This window comes from Lathamus discolor, chromosome 2 (assembly GCF_037157495.1).
Source record: "Lathamus discolor isolate bLatDis1 chromosome 2, bLatDis1.hap1, whole genome shotgun sequence".
NCBI classification, from domain to species: Eukaryota; Metazoa; Chordata; class Aves; order Psittaciformes; family Psittacidae; genus Lathamus; species Lathamus discolor.
In genome coordinates this window covers 150,413,311-150,433,861 of record NC_088885.1, presented here as the reverse complement: position 1 = coordinate 150,433,861, position 20,551 = coordinate 150,413,311, and positions in this window count along the sequence as shown.

The window sequence follows — 20,551 nt, the reverse complement described above, 5'->3', positions numbered from 1 at the left end:
TGAACAGGAAGGTCTTTCCTTCCCCTGCCTCAGCTAGGCTGTTGCGTTACAGCAGCTCTTTAAATATCCCCCCCAGGTCAGTCTGTGAGACGCTGTTTCACAAACCTACATGTTTCCAAACACATAGTCTCAACCTTCACGTCTCCCTCATGCTGGTACCGCTTTACTGTCTGAGCCAACCTAGCTGCAGGAACAGTGTTCACACACAGACCCTTGCATGCATATGGGCATGGGGAGACTGAAGAAGTTAATAAGCTTCAAAGCATGTGACACAATAATCAGAAGTTCACATCAGGACAAGCAGAGAACAAGTGGGGCTTTACAGTGGACAAATAAATGACCTTTGAGTCCTATGTTCCCTGTGCATTCATACACAGATTAGACTGTTACCAACATCTTGATACAGTCACATCCCACTGGAAAATCAGTCAGTGTGATGGTACCTGGACTCCCCATCATCAATGTCAATCATCTTCAATCTCCCCACCAGGGCAGTGGGTGCTATTTTATGCCTTGTCTCTTTTTACATTACCCCTCCACAAAGCGTGAACAGGACAGTCCGGGATTCAGTGAACACCCACAGCACATTCTCCAGGAGAGGAATCTTATCACCGAGCCTGAATGCAGGCCTGTGGAAACACTGGGACAATGGTTTGTTTTCTTAAGTGTATTTCATCAAATCATCAGGTAGCAGAAAAAACAAGGAAGATGAAACCACTTCAACTTCAGTTGAATAGGACCACATTGCAAGCAGCCTAGTGGAATAAGGAAGGCTACCTCCCTGGCACTTTGAAGAAGACATCAGAAGCAATCATGAAACAACCGAATAAAATAAGCAGTTTTTCCATCTGTAAATGTTTGGGAAAATTACATCAAAACTAAGGCTTTAAGGTGTAAATTTCCTTCATGCAAAAATAGAATAAAATATATCCACTGATTCAACACCAATGAACACCCGTGCTGCAGAAGGAGTCTTCATCAAGGACTGTGGTGATAGGATAAGGAGTAATGGGTTTAAACAAGGGAGGTTCAGGTAAGGTATAAGGAAGAAGTTCTTTACTGTGAGGGTGGTGAGGCACTGGAACAGGTTGCCGAAAGAAGTGGTAAATGCTCCATCCCTGACAGTGCTCAAGGCCAGTTGGACAGAGCCTTGGGCGACATGGTCTAGGGTGAGGTGCCCCTGCCCATGGCAGGGAGTTGATGATCTTCAGGTCCTTCCTAACCCTAACTGTTCTATGATTCTGTCTAGGGGTACTGCGAAGGTACAAACTTATGTACATGCAAGCACAATAAATCCATGTCTTATTGGACTCATAATTTGATATTTTTCCCAAGAACTGCTTAAATATTTTTATACATCTACTAAACTGCTTTGGGAGTAACTTGAGACTATGTTATGTTTAATAATACAAGGAAAACCTTGAAGCTTCATCTTCCATATTTTTACTCAAGAAACTATTAGTCATTAAACCAGGGCATTTTTTATTTTTTTTTCCTTTTCTAGTCCAGTAGTTAAAATAATTCCCATTTCAATCAATACAAAAGAAAAAAAAACAACAAAACCCAACAACTGTCTGAAAAAACTTACTTTGCATTAATCAGAAAAATCTTATTTAAACGGAAATGGGGTTTGGCATTATCTTCCTCCTTTCAGAGTCCTTTCAGGGTTAATTTCTAAACTGAAAGGCCCCATTCAACTGAAAAGTCAAAATGTTTGCAATAGATAACTCCTAAAAAGAAGTGTTGCAATATTTAAAGGAAGTTTTTTGCTGTTTTTTCTCAAATAAATTATTCCATAAATTTGACTCAAGTGAAACTGTTCTATTGTGAACATTTGCAGGCTTTTTTAGCAGATCTTCTGTTTCTAAAAAAGAAAATGATCCATTGCTCAGGTTTGATATTTACCTAATGGCCATGTCTTAAGACTGGCAAACACAACAGAATAAGGGAGTAAAAGAACGGCCCCATACACAAAACACTAAATGACTGTATCTCTTGTCTAACTCTGCAGTGATTCAGGATGTTATCAGAAGGGATTTCTTAACACCAGTTTACACCAACTACCTCCACTGCTTGTACAGAATCCTCCCAGTGAAGAACATATGAATAGTTTTTAATTCTATGTACTTATATATGGATTTCGAGATTTTGAATAGCTCCTTGATTTCCTTTAAAATTTATAAATTTATATGAAAGAAAAATGTATTTCAATAACCAATGAATATACTCCCACAGGCACATGTATATGTCTAAACCATGCAATCTGTGGGTCATACTGAATGTTTTATTCTATGTCTTAAATGTACTGAAATTGCTGTAAGGAGATAGCTTTGAAGAGCTATCTTTTTTATCATTGATATCCTTGGAAAATTCGGAAAATGTGGAGATATGAAGGGTACATCAGAGAATTTCATTATAGCTGCATAGCTTCTTCCTGGTGCTGCATAAAAGTCTTTCTTCAAAAGATTGCAACACATTGTACTGCTTAGCTGAATTGAGAGTGCATTTTCCTATCCTTCAAACATTGTCAGCCAGACCTGGGAGCAAAGGACTCCAAAGGATATACAGGTTCACACAGTGATTAGGGATCGGTGGATTTTAAGAGGCGTACAACCGTCAGCCCAGTCATGGGTGTCCTGAGGCAGCCTGGATATGGCAAACCAAGATAGCAAGGCTAACAGCCTGATAACTGTCTTGGTCACTGTCGAGCGTGGATAGCTGAGGCAAAGAGAAAGGGAAACAAAAAAAAAAAAAGGAGAAAAGAAATAAAAATGGGGGAAAAAATATCTCTAATGTACACTATGGGTTTTTCTTTATGTGTATAATCCATTAAATTTCCAGGAAAAAGGCTGTCTGCCCGAAAACCATGGCAGCTCTGCTGACAGCCCCACTCCTTCCGCAGCCATCTCCCTCTGTGCTGACAGCAGCATAAAAAGGACAGAGTACCTAAGACAGCAGGAAAATATGTTATCTCTCCATGGTGACCTCAAGCCCAGAGGCCACATGATTAGTTGTTATAAATTGCTATATCGACTTTGCTGGAGCCCAGGTGATTTATTTCAGGGTCTCACTCTTTGTTGGGTGTACAGAGACCACAACAACATGGCACTCTATATGTGCACCCCATCCTGCCTGCTCTTCATCATGTCACAAGAGCCCCATAAAACCTGGGTTTTGCAAACACCACCACTCTGGGCTAGTCACGGGCAGGAGATAGGGTGCTCCTTTCCCCCAGGGTCATGGCCTTTAAGGTCCTGCTCTCACTTCTATAAAGCGATAAAATTAAGACATTCACTGAAGTAATCCCAAACGCTGCCTGGGGAGGAAGCAGCAGAGCCCTCTTGGTGGGGCTGCCTCCCTCTGGGATGCATCCACTCTGAAATTAGCTCTTGGAAATGGCACAGGCATCATCTTAACAATCTGTGTTTAAAGAAGCTTGTCAAATGAGGGCAATGGTAATGTATTGCACACAGCCCTGAGAAAACTCACTGAGTGCAGTTCTGGTCATCCTTTTTCAAGAAAACTAAATTCACAGGGAAATAGGTGCAGAAGAAGGCTACTGAACTGCCCAGGGACATGGAAAGCCTGTTTTACAAGAGGAAATGAGATGTATGAGTTTCATTTAGCTTCACAGGACAAAGGCTGACACAGAATATGGTTGCTGTATCTAAATATCCCATACTGACAAATGCCATGGAAGAATTATTTAAGCTACAGGATGGTTGTTAGCACAACAACCGGAGGAAGCTGCCTGTGAAGACACTTGATGGAGAACAGGGATTTTCTGATTGGCAGAGGAAGAAGTTTTTGAAGACATAAGAAAAGCTGTGAGATTTTATCATGAGATCCAGTGAGGTAAGACATGGGAATTTGAGATTTTACTTGAGCAGAGGGACTGGATGCAGAGAGCCTTCTCATCTCTTCCACCTCTACGTCCTATAAAAGCCAAAGGGAATTTTGCCACAGATTTAATTGGGCTCACCCCGAAATGTTAATCCTGTCAGCGTGTGCGGGTGGCCTAATCAATTCTGGGTCTTCAAATGATTCACTACAATTTTTCAGACCAGATACAGACTATAAGCTAAATGAATGCATAAATTGTATCTTCAGCAGCAGGGCTCCAGACCTGGCTGCTCAGTTCTCAATGCATAAATAGTGGCCACAGATACACTTTATTAATCAATTATCCCTGTTTATTGGAGACCAGGATCTTCCTGCAGCTGCTAAACCTAGTGACATGCGCTGACAATTATGTAAACTTTCATGAAACTCCAGAAAAGCTATCAGCAGTTTCCTGGCTTTAATTTTTGAGCTGACCTGATCTGATATACGGCGATTTTTTGAGTCATTTGATAGCATAGAGAGCTAAGTAAACCCCTCTCCAAACAGCCATAAAAAGTGGCCCTGCAGTCTTTCCTACTTTTGAAAGACCAGAAGCACATTGCTGCAAACAATCAAGCATGAACACAGAAAGGATTAGATCTTACAGCAGATCTTGACCTTGGGAGCATCAAACCTTTTTAAAACAAAGATACGTTTTCAGATAAACAACCTATTTTTTTATAAAAGAACTCAACCTTCTGCAAAAGATCACGACTCTTCTTCAGAAAGTGCAAAATCCAATAGATAAAAAGTTTTCATTTGAACATCAGGTTTTTGTCAACAGTACACTTGTTAAAAAAGATCAGTTTTCAATCTTGGAAGATGAAAACATTTGTAAAGGCAGTTGACTTTTCAGTGAAGAAGAGACACTGGTGACCCTTCTGCAAATGGTGGAATTTTATTCTGCAAATAAATTTCATCCAGACATTTTCTAGGGCCATATTTTCAAGTCTGCCTCAACTGGACTTCCATTTCTTGCTTTAGCTTGGGTCATTTAATCCTCTGAGAACTGATTGATCCCATAAGTCAGCTATCTGAAAATGTAAAGGTCCTAACTTTTACACTTGGAATAGGATTGCATATTCGGACCTGTCTCTTAAATATCTGGGAAACACAAACCAATAGAAAATCTGTCTCACAGCATCAGGTTTACAATTGATACCTACAGAGCGAAAGAAAGATTACCCTAAAATATTTCTATTAGCTTATGCTGAACTGCATATCCTACTCACTAGTAACATCAAGTTAGGTTTAGTAGAAAGAAAACATTTGTAGAAATCTGAAGTGCACAAAAATGTTGTCTCACAATCATGCAGCAGCTTCTGGACAGCACTGAAATCATCCTGCTTCACTCTCATCAGCATCTTAATAATAATGACAGTGCATGTAGATGAGATTCTTTGTTTCCACAAAGGCAATCTTGCTTAAATTTGCTGTAATTGACTTACAAGCCAGTGACCCCACTCAGAGGTATAAGGCAAGGTGCTGGGGATGTGAAGAGTTTTGGTTCCAGCAGCAGCTCTAGCTGCTGCCTGTGTCCTGTAGCTGTTAGTGCATGAGGAAAAATGAGGTGAGGAAAAGGGCCTGACCAAAGAGCAGAGAAGTGGACACTGATGTGAAGCTGATTTCGTACCTACAGCTGAAGCAGGAGCAGACAATATCAAATGTCAGAAGGAAGTTTATCCCCACGAGCTTGCCTGCTCCATTTTGCACAACAAAGAGATCTGGCCATTTCAGATAAGGGGTGGATGAACATCCCAAGTTTCAGTTGCTTATTTATCTGAGGCACTCCACCCTTCGCTAAACATCTCCATTCCCAGAGTGATGCAAGTCCCTTGATTAGAAGAACATGGCACATTACCGGAATACCTCAGTCCCACTGCGCTCTGTTTGTCCCGCCCCCAGAGAGCCGTCACAAAACCTGATTCCGTCCTCCCAAGTTAGCGAGACTCCCACCAACCTCAGAGGCACCAGTATTAGGCCTGGGTAAATATTTCCTATCCATACACAGGTTGTCTTATCCAGTTATTTTCAGCAAGGGAGAATATTCCCATACACGCCTTTCTTAAATAAAGCTTTTCTTCAGCTTTGTTTATAGAGCAGTGCAAACACCGTGCATGGAAGAAATCTTTTATTCCAGCTGCCATAACAACTGCTTACAATAGTTGAGAGAGGCCTGTGAAGAAGAGAAAGGGTAACCTTGCCATGACACAGATTTTCATTTCTCTTTGAAATCTTGCATGCTTCAGTTGAGTTCTTGTCTCTCTCCACCTGTGTGTTCAACCATTTTTGATATGCTGACTTAGAAGGCCCTGCTTGATCAAAAAGCAAATCCCTGTAGTGTGAATGCAAGCCTGTAAAGAGTAAGCTCACTTTTCTTAGCTATCTCCTATCAACCCACTGGAAGTGCTTCTTAGTCTTTCTTTGATGATTCACACATGGCTCTTTTTTCCTGCTCACAAGCCCTGAAGAGACCTGCCCAAAACCAACCCTGACATAGTGAAATATCACTTATCCATCACAGATGGAGATGTTTTCGGGAGAGCTGAGTTGCTAGTCACTTGCTCAAGTCCTGGTACACTAAAATTGTTCTGTACCTGGCTAAAAACAGAGAGGGCACAAGTTCAAATGCACATCCAAATGTGGTTACTTGCTCTCTACTGAGCTCCAAATTATTATCCTTAAGTGAAAAACTCTCCTCAGACTTACCCCATCATCTACCAACCTGAGAGTGGCAGACCCTCAGTGCCTCAACTGCTCATCTTATCTGGCATTAATCATCGGTTGCCCAGGGTGGTTGTGAGTGCTCCATCCCTGGCAGTGTTCAAGGCCAGGTTGGATGAAGCCTTGTGTTGGATGGTTTAGTGAGAGGTGTCCCTGTCCATGGCAGGGGGGTTGGAACTGGATGATCTTGAGGTCCTTTCCAACCCTAACCATTCTATGATTCTATGATCTGGCTCCTGACAGGTCCTGACAACACTATTAGAAATATCTCCTTTACATTCATGTGTAAGTGAAGTAGTTCACAGTCTCCTCCAGTATTTTCACATCTTTGGCTATTTCACCTTAACATATCCTTCTAGCATCTATTTCCACCTCTTTCACTCGGCTATTTCAACAAATTTAGCTGGAATAAGCACTTAGTCTGACTTATTCTATATACAAATCAATCTTTCGTAATTTTGAAGAAATTTTAGCTATTTCTTGTTTGCAAGATGTGCGCATTATGGAGTATCCTCCTATAGCATCACCACAGTTAAACTTTTTACATAGTCTGTCCCACTCACAATTTAGATTCATCTTTTAATAAGCTAAAAATTAACAAGGTAGATAAGGGTCATTAGAAATATGTATTCATCTTTACCAAAGTCAAACTACACAGCTGCAATTGAACACATTATTGTATGTATTGCACTAGAAAACTGAGTTAACTCCAGGAATTTCAACCAGCTTTTTCTAAGACATCAAAATGCACAACATGCAGAATCTCCCCAGACATTGTCTGCAGATCTCGTCAGAGCCTTCAGACCTGACATGAATATGGTTCCCTGTTTTCTCTACACTCACGTATAAAAAACTGGCATTTCAGCAGTTTGCAACTATTCAATTAATAGGTCACTCATCAACTGATTCAGTCAAACATTAACATGAGAAGAGGCTGAGTGACCTCCTCCCTTCACTGCAAAACCTTTGCAGTGGTGACTTAAGTGGGTGAAAAAAAAATTAACCATCTCTGCTGCGATCTCCATGAGTGAACATCCTACTTTCAAACAGTAAAACTTCACTTGCCCTCTGGAATACCACAGCATCAATCTGTCACATATTAGGGATTTCCCCTTCATGCCGTTAACATACCTCAGACTCAAATACCAGTAATTAACAGGCTTGTTGAAGAAAGAGAAACAATTTACCCACTGCTTGCCTATATATCATTTCTATACCAGTGAGGACAATCCTTTTCTTGAACCTACGCTCATCCCAAATTTGCTTGCTTATTACTTTGCACAGTGAGGCAGGAACGTGAATCCTGTGTGTACTCTTGACCCTTTCTCTCAGAGGATGGACTTTGTGAAGAGTTGCTCAGGTTTTACTTCCTCAAGCCAGCAACTAGATTGCTTTAAGCTTAAATCTTGTCAGTTTTCAGGAAGCTGAACTGCTCTGGATCTGGATCATGCCCAGAAAAAGATTAGAAGCTGTAGGTCATGGGTTTTGCTGCAAAACCGGTACCAATGATTTCATGGCAGATGATAGTCACACATCTGAGTCAGATCTAAACCAATGTGGCTAGAAGGTGTCAGAAGAGTACAGAGCCATCCTGAAGCGTTGTCTTTTAGATTAGATTAATCATAAAAGCAAAGTTCAATCCTTGCCTCTGCAGGTACATTAAAGCTAGTCACTCTGTGTGCTCTTTGTGGGCTACTAACTCTGATGCCCTTTGTAAATCTCAACTTGTTGAAATACACCTGATTCCCCAGCAGACAATGGCAGGATAAAGATACTTTTTGTTTCCTAGGAACCTGTAGTCGAGCTGTTCTCTGCTTTTGTGGCTCTTGTCTTAAGCAAAGAAAGACAGATTTCTTTTCCCTTACAAAGTAAAATTTCCTCTGAAAAATCTGTCACATGTTGTGGAAAAACTTAACATACCACTGGCTAGAAGAAAAACAACACAACTTTTTGTTCATTGAAGCTCTGTATCTAAAAGTCCAGGAGTTATTTTAATGAAAAAGTACTTTCTAAAGCTCTCATCAGAAAAAAAAATAATAAAAAATAACAAAAAATCAATACGTGAATGTGTAAGGCCTTAGTGCTCTTAAAGAAAGGCCACTTTGCACCTCACATACCTGCCTGAACCAATCCAAATTTCTTCCTCAGCTCACCATTTCTATTGCAAGTGCAGCTCTGAGAGGTGAGACTTCATCTTCCAAATCCTTTTGCACTGATGTAGATACCTTTTGTACAACGATACAGGCAAAATGGGCTTCAATATGCCCATCTGCCATGGTTAACCCCAGGCAGCAGCTAAGTACCACATAGCTGCCCACACGCTTCCCCTTTGGGGTGGAAAATCAGAAAAAGGTAAAACCCACAGGTTGACATAAGAATAGTTTAATAATTGAAATAAAGTAAAATGTAATAATAACAACAATAATAATAAGTGATAATGGTAATAATAGTGCTAATAATGAAAAGAAAGATAACAAAAAGAGAGGAATAAAACCCAACAAACACAAGTGATGCACAATACAATTGCTCACCACCCACTGATGAAATGCTCAGCCCATCCCCTGGCAGTGATTTGTCCCTTCTTGGGTAACTCTCCCCAGTTTATATACTGGGCATGGCATGCTGTGGTATGGAATACCCCTTTGCCTACTTGGGGTCAGATGTCCTGTCTCTGCTTCCTTCCAACTTCTTGTGCCCTCCTCACTGGCAGAGCATGAGACTGAAAAGTCCTTGATCAGAGTAAGACCTATTTAGAAAAAACTAGAGCATTGGTTTGTTACCATCATTATTCCCAGACTAAAGCCAAAACACAGACCTGTACCAGCTATTAAGAAGAAAATTCAGTCTATCCTAGGCTGAATCAAGATACCATCAGGGCACTAACTCTCCTGTAGTCCTCTTTCTCTTTTTAGAACTATTTCTTTTTGTGGAGTGGTGGAAATCTGGAGGGTAAAGAAGGTAGGAAGTATGCTGCTGTACTGCTGGGAAAGAATGAGGTGTCCATACTTCATCTGGAAGCCACATCTGCATAACCAGACTTGTGAACACTGAGAGGATGGCTTCACTCAGTCATTTTTGGGTTGAGTTAATAAATCTATGTCCACAACATCATACCCACCCCCAGGGAACCCAAACCTAGTGATCTTCCCAAATCCATCCAGCTTCCAGAGCCATGTACAAATTCAGGCCTGTAATTATGATGATGAGAGACAGACCACATAATGAATGATAGAAATGAGTCAGAAGAGAGAAAGGACACAGCAACACCCTCTCAGCTCAGCATTCAGAAGGTGAGTGTGGCCATCAATGGGTGAGAACAAAGATTGCAAACCAAGTCTCTTCCCTATTCCCCACTCCATGGTACTATGGGAAGGAAAATCAGATGTAAGGTCCAGAATGGAGTTGCAAACAGCTTCTCCTAACTACATTTTTAGCCCTGTCCAGGATGGTATGACTGTAGACAAAGAAGAGCTGTCACTCTGTGTAACCTCTCTGGTGGCTGTGAAAGATGGCAGGAAGAAGTAAGACTTGGTGATCACTAATTTCTTCATGCTGGAGGTAAGGAAGGCCAAGTGCGGCTCAAGTAATGATGTTAGAAGCTACATAAGAAACTTTTAGGAAGTCACAATGCAGATCCCAAAGTAGGAAGCAAACAGGCATGTTAGGACAAAGAGAAGACACCATGATTTAATAGATAGCAAGGAAAGAGACCCTGGGCTTTTCTGTGGAGACATGTCTGTGGAGGTAACCTCCAGCTATCCTGAATGGTGATAAACCACATGCAATAGTGCTCTCTCTATTTATGACTGAGCAGATTTTGCAAAAGATGCTTCATTTGGGACCTCAGGACAGGTCTCTGGTGGAAATGAAAACCTAGGTGCTCTTTTACAGTGATGAGAGGGTTGTAGCTGGGCTTTGGGTTAACAAAGAAAATCTCTTGTGGTGACAAATTCAGTTTCTTAAAGTGATGACCCAGCTGAAAACAGCAAGGTTGGGCAAAAGAAAATAAAAATAAAAATAAAAAATAAAAAGACAAATAAAAAGAAAAGGAAAAAATCCTTTCAGGATTACTCACCTTTTTAAATTACACCCTTCTTATTCCCTTAATGCTGGTCCAACAATTGTTCAATACTTCTCTTTGTAAATTAAACCTCATGAAGGAAACACTTTTCCTTTTTCATCATAAAAATGTAGGTACGCAAAAGTACTGACCCTATGAATCAGGGGTCAATTGTTCTTTCTAAATGTGTGCTTACAGACAGGCAAGTAGACGCTGGACAGACCCCAAAATGCTGTGGACTGTGTTCTGGCTGCCTATTACAGTCATTAAGTAAGTGATTCATTGCCTAGTATTTAGGACTGCCAGACTATGCCTTTCTGTGCAATAAAGAGGGAGAGGAGTTGCAACATCAAAGTTAGACGCTCACAGTCAGGCATCTGCTTAACACTTTGACTTATATCCCTTTATTGCACATGGATCAGTGTCTACGATGGTCTACTACGATCTCCTACTAATCATCACTGTTTTAGGTGCTTGTATTCATACCAGGAGCCTTGCTCAGTAATAAAACCAGCCTTATCTAAGTTGGGACATGAACAAAGCACAGAAGGTCACTGCAAACAGTATAGCAAGGAAGGCTGGCAATGCTTCACTGAAGAATGGCAAAGAAACCACTTTTGATGACGTGTTCTGCTGCAGCTTAGGTTTCATGGAGTGGGAAATGGGCTGCAAGCCCACAGCAATGCATGACACGCCCCACTCCCCCAGCATCTCCCACAGGTTGACCTCAAGGTACTTCGCTGAAGTGTGAATGTTATTGATCCCATTTCCACAAGGAAACAGAAACATCATAACATGACCAAGGTTGTGCAATGAAAGCCAAACCCAAATGGTTTCTCCCAGAATTCCACTTAAAGCAGGGAGGAAGAGCAGTAAACAGGTCTGCTACCAATCTCCAAAGCAGTATTCGAAGCACTGTTAATCCTATACTTAATCCACCCCAGCATAGTACAGTAGCAGGCAATTATCATGTCTTTCTTGCATGAACTCTCCTGCAACATACACAGGGCAGTCAAAACCACAGGTCTGCTGTAATTGTTTCAGTTCAGGCGTTAAGAATGGAACAGAGGGAGCAGGTGGAGGTGTTTTGGCAAAGCTGCTGTTCCCTCAAGAGTCACAGTGCATTGCTTCCTGAACAAGCCCAGCCCTGTTTGCTCTTCTAATTGTGCAGCTACAGGTCTGTTTCCAGCTCTCACTTTTGTCACCAAAAAGTGACAAAAGCGTAAGACCTGTCAGGCTTCACCTGCCAGGCAGGAGACCTGCATGCCTAACTCCTTCTCCATCACTGGTACATCAGGCAGTGATGGAGTGATGCCGCAGGTGACACCAGCAGAGAGTGAATCCCTGTAGTGCAGAAAAGCTGCCACGCAAGATGTAAGTGGCACAGCCAGGTCACCAGGCAAATAGTGGTAACATACTGCTTGGCTTGGGATCATTCTTACATGCCTGAATCACATTTCCTATTGCTAAGAACCACTCCAGGCAATGCACTGGCAGCCGGGAGGGGTGGCGGCTCTTTGGAACAGTCACAGAAAGTAAGGTTGGGCGCTGGGTGCAAAGGGGTCACCAGTGATCTGGCTCATCCTTTGCAGCAGAACCACTGCCTAGGACACATCGCTGCACACAGCCATTTCGGCCACTGTGAAACAAGAAGCTCCATACAATGCTTGGGCACTTCTTTGAGCAGCTACCTTTAAAAGGAAGTCCTTTAAAAGGACCAGTGGCTTCCAAGAGAGCTGCTCAGCTTAATATACCCTGAAATATTAATATATCTGAACACCCCATTCAGCTGAGTACAGGTCTGTGGTTTGCCTTTGTGGACAATATTTAAGAAATATTCTTGCAGTGGTAATGTATTTATTTCTATTTGCTGGTTTGGCAATTTTGAGCCTCACCTGATTTAGTTTGTTCAGTTCTCTTGAGAAAACATATGCACAGTCATGTAATTCATTGTGCTCATATAACTCTTTGTGTTCTGCTCCTGTGTTTATTTGAAATTCACACATGCACACACACTTGAGAGGGAGATAAAATCACTCTGGCTGAGAGGCTGTATCTTGCCTATCTGTTCCTTAAATGGATCCATTTGACTTGGAAAGGAAGAGGATAATTTGATTCCTAGCAGAAAATGTCCTCCTTTGATCTGACATTTCTGCAGAGTTACCCATTCCCCAATAGATCTTCTCTGTGTGATGTTTTCCTTTTGTTTTCCTTCATCCCTGTCTTATTTTACAATAACACATTTGAGATAACCCACCCTTCTCCCAGGGAAACATCTCATCTAGCCCATTCACAGCACTACCTCCTGTACTATCCTGTGTTTTTAGATGATAAAACACTATCTGACTGGTCTTGCATTTAAGCCAGCAGATGCTGGCACTACTACATTTCAAAGAACCCCAATCATTCCATTTCCTTCATTGTCCCACTCTCGCCAAAATCTAGACAGAGGAAGCCTGAGGCTTTGTAGTTTTTGAAGTGCTCTAATCTGGACAGATCTTACCATTGCTGTCATAATTGATTAAGCTGTTGCCAGCATCCCCTGCATCTCCTGAGAGCTGTCATGGTTCACATTCTTCAGGGCACGCTCCAAAGTTCACACACTTCCACAAGGCACAGCTCAGAGGGAGTCAGGCGTCATTAGAATAATAATACTTTGCACTTGCATCTTGCCTTTCATCACAGGCTCCCAAGGCACTTCGCAAATACTCAGAGTCCATTTCTGTTACCCATTGTCACACTCTGTTATACCATACAGCAATCCTCTCCCTTCCAAAAATATTCCATGGAGTTATTTACAAAGTGAGATTCACCAAGCACAAGTAAACACTCATCAAAAAAGTGTCATGATGCTTTTGAGAGGTAAGCATTGTTCCTGTTTTACAATGGGAAAACTTAATGGCTATGTTGGCACTTGTCTGCTAAGCGTGGCTGGAAGCTGCACCCTGAGACTTGAATGTCTCCTACACTGGGTGCCTGCAAGCATTGCCTAGGGCAGGATCAAAGTATCCCTGCAGGATTTTGCGAGCCCAAAATACAGGCTTTGTCGTACAGGCTGCTTACAGACAGTGTGGAGGAGCCATGCAGATGGAAGGTGGATGCATTGGGGAACATATTACATTTGCAGGTGATTTGGAGAGTCTTCTTTCAGTCCTTCATGTGATTTACCAAAGAGGATAAAGAGTAGTCAGCATGGGAACTAACACAGAGCACAGCATTTCCTAAATTCCTACTCAACATCTAGTCACTACAACTTCCCATCTTTCACTAGCCAATGGGTTCAACTAGCTGTTTACTTATTGGCTGCAAAAAAAAAATGTACCAATGAAATACATTTTTACGAAAAAAAAAAAAAAAGAAATGTAATTTTCCATGATCCGAACAAGTAGGATGCTTACCGAACCTGCGTGCACAGACACAGTTGCTGTGGATACCTGTTTTTTATAGGTGTATTTAATGCACGTGCAAAGCTGAGAGAGAAAAAATCAGGCACATATTGATGTGGGTTCTCATTTTGTAGGAAAGTGGCTTGTTGTGTGCACGTGACAGGTAATTTTAACAGAGTGTTTCCTTCAAAGGAGATAGTATGTGTGTCTAGAAGGGGATATTCCCCTCCATAAGCAGTTCAGGTGGGGACAGGGCAGTCTTTTATTCATGCTGGAGCTGTGTAGCCAAGAAAGAACAAGGCAGAGGCAACAGAGATAAGGAGGTGGGAAGAAGCCTCAGTTTGGTGGAGAGACTAGGTGTCTTTACTGCCGGCAGGAAGCACAAAGGGAAGATTCAGCACAGATCAATACTAAGAAAAGCCTTGTCCTGGGAGACTGAGAAGTTGCAATTTGCATTTTCTCTATTAATTTCTTGGATGCTTCTTGAGATGATGACTTTGTACCTTTACTTACCTGCTCTCTCCTTTTCTTCTGTCCAGATTTAAACAGAGAGAAGACAGCAGGTTGCTAAAATAAAGTGAAACCGTTCACTAAAGAAAGGGCAAACTGACTTGGAAAACCAGGAGCCATCTCTACACTTACCAGCTGGAGTTTCTCCCACTTCTACAGCCATTAAAGTTATGAAATGTTTGGATGTTTTACTAATTCCACTAAGAACCAGAAAGGCTGTTCCCACCACGACCAGAAAATGAAACTGCAGCAATCACACGGGAAAATGCTCAGCTTTCCAGACTCAGCAGCTTTTTTAGTGCAAACACCCTCCAGATAGACAGCCACACATTTGACTGCTTCCTTACGCTGAACCCTAACTCAGCCTGCAGAGGCTAACCTGGTGTTACTAACCTTCTTCTCCAGCTCTTTTCACTAACAAGAAAGAATGGCCCTTGAGGACTCTGACCTAGGTTTCAAACATATATTCTTTTCCTCTCTCTTTTGTGGCCTGCTTGAGAGACTTTGGGCAAGTTGTTAGGTTTGCCTGTGTTCCAGTTCCCCATCTATGAAATGCAAATAATAGCACTTCCATGCTGCAAAACAGCATTAAGAAGGTTAATTTGTGGACATCTGGTATATGAAAAACCTTGGGACAACCATTTTCCAGGCTTCATCTTTAGCCTGGATCTGGTTCTTCCCTAGGAGTTCTTTAACAACAGCAAAAGCTAATGTGACAAACGTGGGGTTATCTTTGTGGCGGTGTCTATACTTCTTCCTTCATCACTCAGCTCCTGAAGTCATGTGATTCTGGATAATCTCTCTTCATTAAAATAAAGCCTAAAGTTTCATAGTCAGGAGAGTGCAGCACAAGGGGTGGCAAAGGAAGGAAATGAATGCCTAAAAGCCTGAATGCGAAGAAGGAGCAGCTGAAACAGCCCAACATCAGTTATTTTAAAGCATCAAGATTTCTAAACTGATAAAGGTTTTATTAAGGATAAAAAAGTTAGTTGCAAGTGCAGAGCTGACAATACTAATTTTCATTCTTCCTGGTTTTCCCCCTTCAGGTACTTTTGCAGTACAGATCAGATCAGCACAATTCGCTCCAATTCACCAGTACAGGCACCTAAATTACAACCCCAGCGCTGCCTGAGTCTTTGAGAAAGTGAGACAGAGCTCGGAGCTGAGTTTGAAGGCCAACTCACACTATGACAATCTTGCTCACTAGACAGCAATGTGATGAGGGTATTAGTATTTAGCAAAGGTGTATAAAGCCATGGTCCCTGCCTCGAGGAGCTTATAGCATTGTAATACAGACAGAGGGACTGCAACAGGAAGCCACATGAAAAGAAAAAGAATTAAGCAGACATGTTGGTTATATATTCCTGCAACCACATCAAGCCTGGTCAAAGGCAGGAAACTATTGTGTCCTTGAATGCAATCCCCAGCTCAGGAATCCAGGTCCTGGCCGTCACCCTCAGGTCAGTGCAGATCAGCACGGATTCCCAGCACCCTTTCCCAGGGCCAGCCCACCCTCCTGCACAGGGCTGCGTGGTATGCAACAGATAGGCATGCATAAGTTAGCTCTAAGCCACACATGTAATTAAATTACTGGCTGGTTCAGCTAGCGAAAGCAGGCACGAGCTACGTACAATCTGCTAACATTTTCAAACCCTGTCATTAAAAATTCCTTGCTCCAGCTTGTGCCAAACTGAGTCAGTAAAGTCTAAGGCTCCCAGGGCCCTGATTCTCCCATCATAAGCTGTCTTCTATCTGCAGCAGCCATCCGTATTCCTGGCACAGCTGCACAGACCCCAGCCTGTCCCAAACCCCTCTACCCCAGAAATGCCAGGACTCCACTACCCCAGGGCTGGGTGAATTGTGTGTGGTCTCAGCACTAAAGGAGGGACAGCTGTGCCTGGCCTGGGTCTCATCAGAGAGGGGCTGCCTGTTTTTCCTAGGAAGCTGGAAAATTCCCAGGCAATCACACAAAGGAAAGAAAATCTTCTCGGGAGTCAAGGAACACTCAAACACACAGGACCATGGAGGGACTTGCTCAGGCTCACAATGCAAGTACTGCTAGAGCTGGACCAAGACACAAGGAACCTTGATCCCTAGTCTGTATCATGACCTCTTCCCTTAAACCAACTCAGACCAAGGCAAATCAGGATAAGAAAATGATCAGACTAAGGAAACTTTAATATTAGAGATGCTAGCACCTCCAGATGATGATGGCAGTAAGAACCTGTTCCTAAAGCTGTACAGAAAAAGATTTGTTCTTGACTGCTCTGTGGAGCTTAACTATAACTAAGATCATTCCAGCTTCTTTGGCTATCCCATGTCCAAAATAGCAAATTTCAGAGTTTAAGCCACCTTGTGGAGGCAAGAGTGGCAATATAACCTGATCTTTCACAGAAGCAGTCATTATCTCTCAGATATTTAGCATTCCTCCGCAGAAACCCATCAGGCTGCTGCGCAGAGCACTGCACACCCTGCTCTCCCTCTGCATAGTTTATTGCTTTCTTAAAGAGAAAAAGTAAATGGGCCAGATCTGCAGCTGACGTAAATCAGCATCTCCCTCCTGAAGTCAACGAAGCTACACCAGCGGGCACTAGCTAAAGATCTGGCCCAGTGAGTTTAGTGCCGTGAGGTTATGAATCACTGTTATTATGTGGCGCTGCATGTAATTGCCTGATCCCTTCTCCCCATCTCCCCAAGGGGTCCAGAGCAGCCCTCCTCGTAATGCTGCCAGCAGCAGGGGGAGATGAGAGTGTAATGTTCAATTATCTTTTGCATGTTTTTCAATAGTAAATCACAGCAGGGGATGTGACCCCCTGCTAATTGGAAGTCATGTCCTGTGGGGTTCTCTTCTTCCCTTTTGCTCCAATGTATGTATTTGTATTAAACACTGATAAATGCAGAGGTGGTAGATTCTGTGCAGTTGTGGCTCTAATGAAGATTTCTCTCACAGATCTGTTTTACTCTAGTTTTAGAAATGTTCAACTCCATTTATGTTAGGTTTTAGCATTAGAAGCTAAAGCTGAGAGAGATTCCTTCAGCCAAATCTGACTTTAATCCACTGAGCTGTTCCTGTGTTATAGGAGGATAATGTTTCTTTCACTACCATCTACCACAAGGTCTGAAACCCCTCCATGACTGCTTTGTGTTTCAGAAAGGGTGAAACCTAGAGATGGTAATGCAGTAGACAGGAAGTATTTCTGTGTAGCTCATCAGCAACCCAGTTTAGGTTTTCAAAGGGATTTAATCCAGGTGAAATTCAACCCTGTGGTCAATGGAGCACTTACATTCCTCCCGAAGCTCAGCAATAAGGCATAGGCACAGAAGGGTGAGATTGACAGTCAGAGATTTTCAGGGGTTGTATGTACAAGCTGTAAGACCCTGTGCCACTGGAGGGTGATGGGTGTGCTCTCTCGTGTCACTCAGGCCTGACAACACATCTCCCACTGTTTTTGTCCAGGTCTTCTGGTGGTGTGTCCCAATGTGGAGCTGCTGCTTCAGGCACTGTGCAGAGAGACCACTGCTCTCCCTGTGCTCCATTCACCCCTTTGGTCTCTGTCTCTTACAGACTTGTAAGCCCATGGGACAGAAGTACCCAGTCAACCTGTTCTGCACCTTGTCCCCAGCAGTGGGAAGGCTGCTTTGGAAAGAGCACTGGACCATAACCAAGCATGACCTCCCAGCAACATTGCCACTAACCACTTCCTCCACCCAGTGCCAACATATCAAATATGCTTTCATCCCATAAACCAACCCACCCCTGTCTCATGCATGGAAGGATGATACCTGAGAAGCCTGTTACATCACGATGCTGTGAGACACAATTACGCACCTTTGAAATGTACCCAGCACCTATTGCATCATGAGAGATGTACCAAGAATATGATTAGAGAAGGATAAAAGGTGTTTCTTTAATAACGCATTAGCCAACGTGTTTAATGAATGTATTTTAAATGCCAGCTGCAGACAGAACAAGGTGTATTTCGACACACATTAGCTGATCAAGGGAAACCTCAGGAGGAAGTCTAAAGGCAACAAATGAACTTGGCAAACTGGAGAATCCAGCCAACAGAGAATTTAATAGGAATTAAGGCCCTAATTCAGCAACATATTTAAAGACAGATTTTTAAAGGTATTTAGTGAGTTAAACATTTAAATACATTTTAAAATCTCACTCACCAGCATGTAATGATCTCTAAGTCGGTGTTCAGATCCATCCCTGTTCATTTCAGCAAAGTAAGCAGTACTAAAATGCTCTGCTGAGTCAGGACCTAAATCAAATTTAACAGGGTAATCCAGAAATTATCTAAGTCCTATGCAAGCTACTAATGGAAGATTTCTCCTCCCATTTTCAGGTTCTGGAGCCCTCTTGTGAAAACACTTCTTAATACTTTATTAAATTCTGTGGGTTAGTTACAAAAAACCAATCTGTAGCTAAGTAATCATTTTGTGTCAAATTCTGTCAGACCTGAGGAGAGCAGAGGTTTGAATTGCAAACAGCAGAATCAATAATCAGCCGCTGTACAATAATTTGGAGATCCGCAACACAGAATTATCCACGTTGACACATAGAAACCAGGTTTTATAAACTGCCCTTCTTCCATTTTATGCCTCCTCAGGAATACCAGTCACAGTTGCCTCTGAATGCTAACTCAGTGGGAATCTTACAGGAGGAGGAAGTGAGAGGAAACTCAGATACTACAGGCAGTGTAAGAGCACAAATCAAATCTGGTAAGTCCTACCCTCAGTGAGTGAAAGTGGGAGATAATTAGGGCAAGTCAGAGGCTTAAACATCTGTCACAACTGGATGGGCAGAGAGCGAAGAAGATCCTGCACTGGGATTCCCTCACTCCAACTGGCTGCTCATAAGAGAAGTTTGCATTTTAAGAGAGGCTGTGAGGGACTGATAAGGTGAAGAAGAGACCGTTGACACTCTACTTCCTCCATGCCTGCAGTGAAAGCAAAAGCAATCTTGGACAGATCATGAGAGAGTGAGAAGATCAGATGCTGGTGATATGACTTTAAAGTGTCTCCAGACAAAGTGGCTGACACCCCATTCTGCAGTGAAAACCTGATAAGCATCAACTACCTGAGAATGCTTCAAACATAAGAGCTTTAAGTGCAATGAGCTTCTTTCCACCCCAAGGAGCCTCTGCTCACATCTCCAGAGCATGAGAGTGCCCTGGCTGCTGGTCATGCTGCACAATCACCATGGCTTTGCCAGGTCCTGGATCCAGTCTCAGGGGAAAGACTCTGGGTGTACACAGTTGCTGCAGCAAGAAGGTGTGATGGCATCCTGTCCCCTGTCACCTCACTAGCCTCAGGGAGCAGCAAGATCAACCGCTGACCTGCTTCCCCCCTTGCAGCCTTCACCCTGTCACAGGCAAGTGTTACCCTCAAAGCTGAGAGCACTTTTTCAATAGGGGAATACAGGAAATGCTTTGGTCTGTACTGAAAAAATAGCCACTTTACAAAAAAGAGCCCCCTCGTGCTTTTCAATAGGCCCAAAGGTGCTACTCTCAGTATGCACAAGCGTAAGAAATCAGACTACACATGGTTTTTACACACATTACTGTGATGGGGAAGTTTTGGAGGGTGGTATGGTTTTAGTGAAGATACTACTGCTTTTGAAATGGTATTTTAAACTACACTTTAATTTCTTAGGGCAAATTTCCATATGCTTTGGGCTCAACCTGGGCTACAGTCAGCAAATACAGGTATTTGATTAGATGTGTGAAGACATCATGCTCCTGAACAAAATGTGCTGCTAAAATGAACCTGCACTAGTGTGAATTATGCTGACAAAAGCCACTTACCAGCTAGAAGGAGGGTTGTTGGTGTGATTTTGCTGCTGGTGGTTTCACAGAACAGTGGCTGATATTGGTGGTATAATGGTATTACAAAACGTTTCAGGCTGAGGTGAGATCCATGGCTCACGAAATGGCTGCAGCACTATAAGATACAGTTTAAATGTCATTGCCTTTACACAACA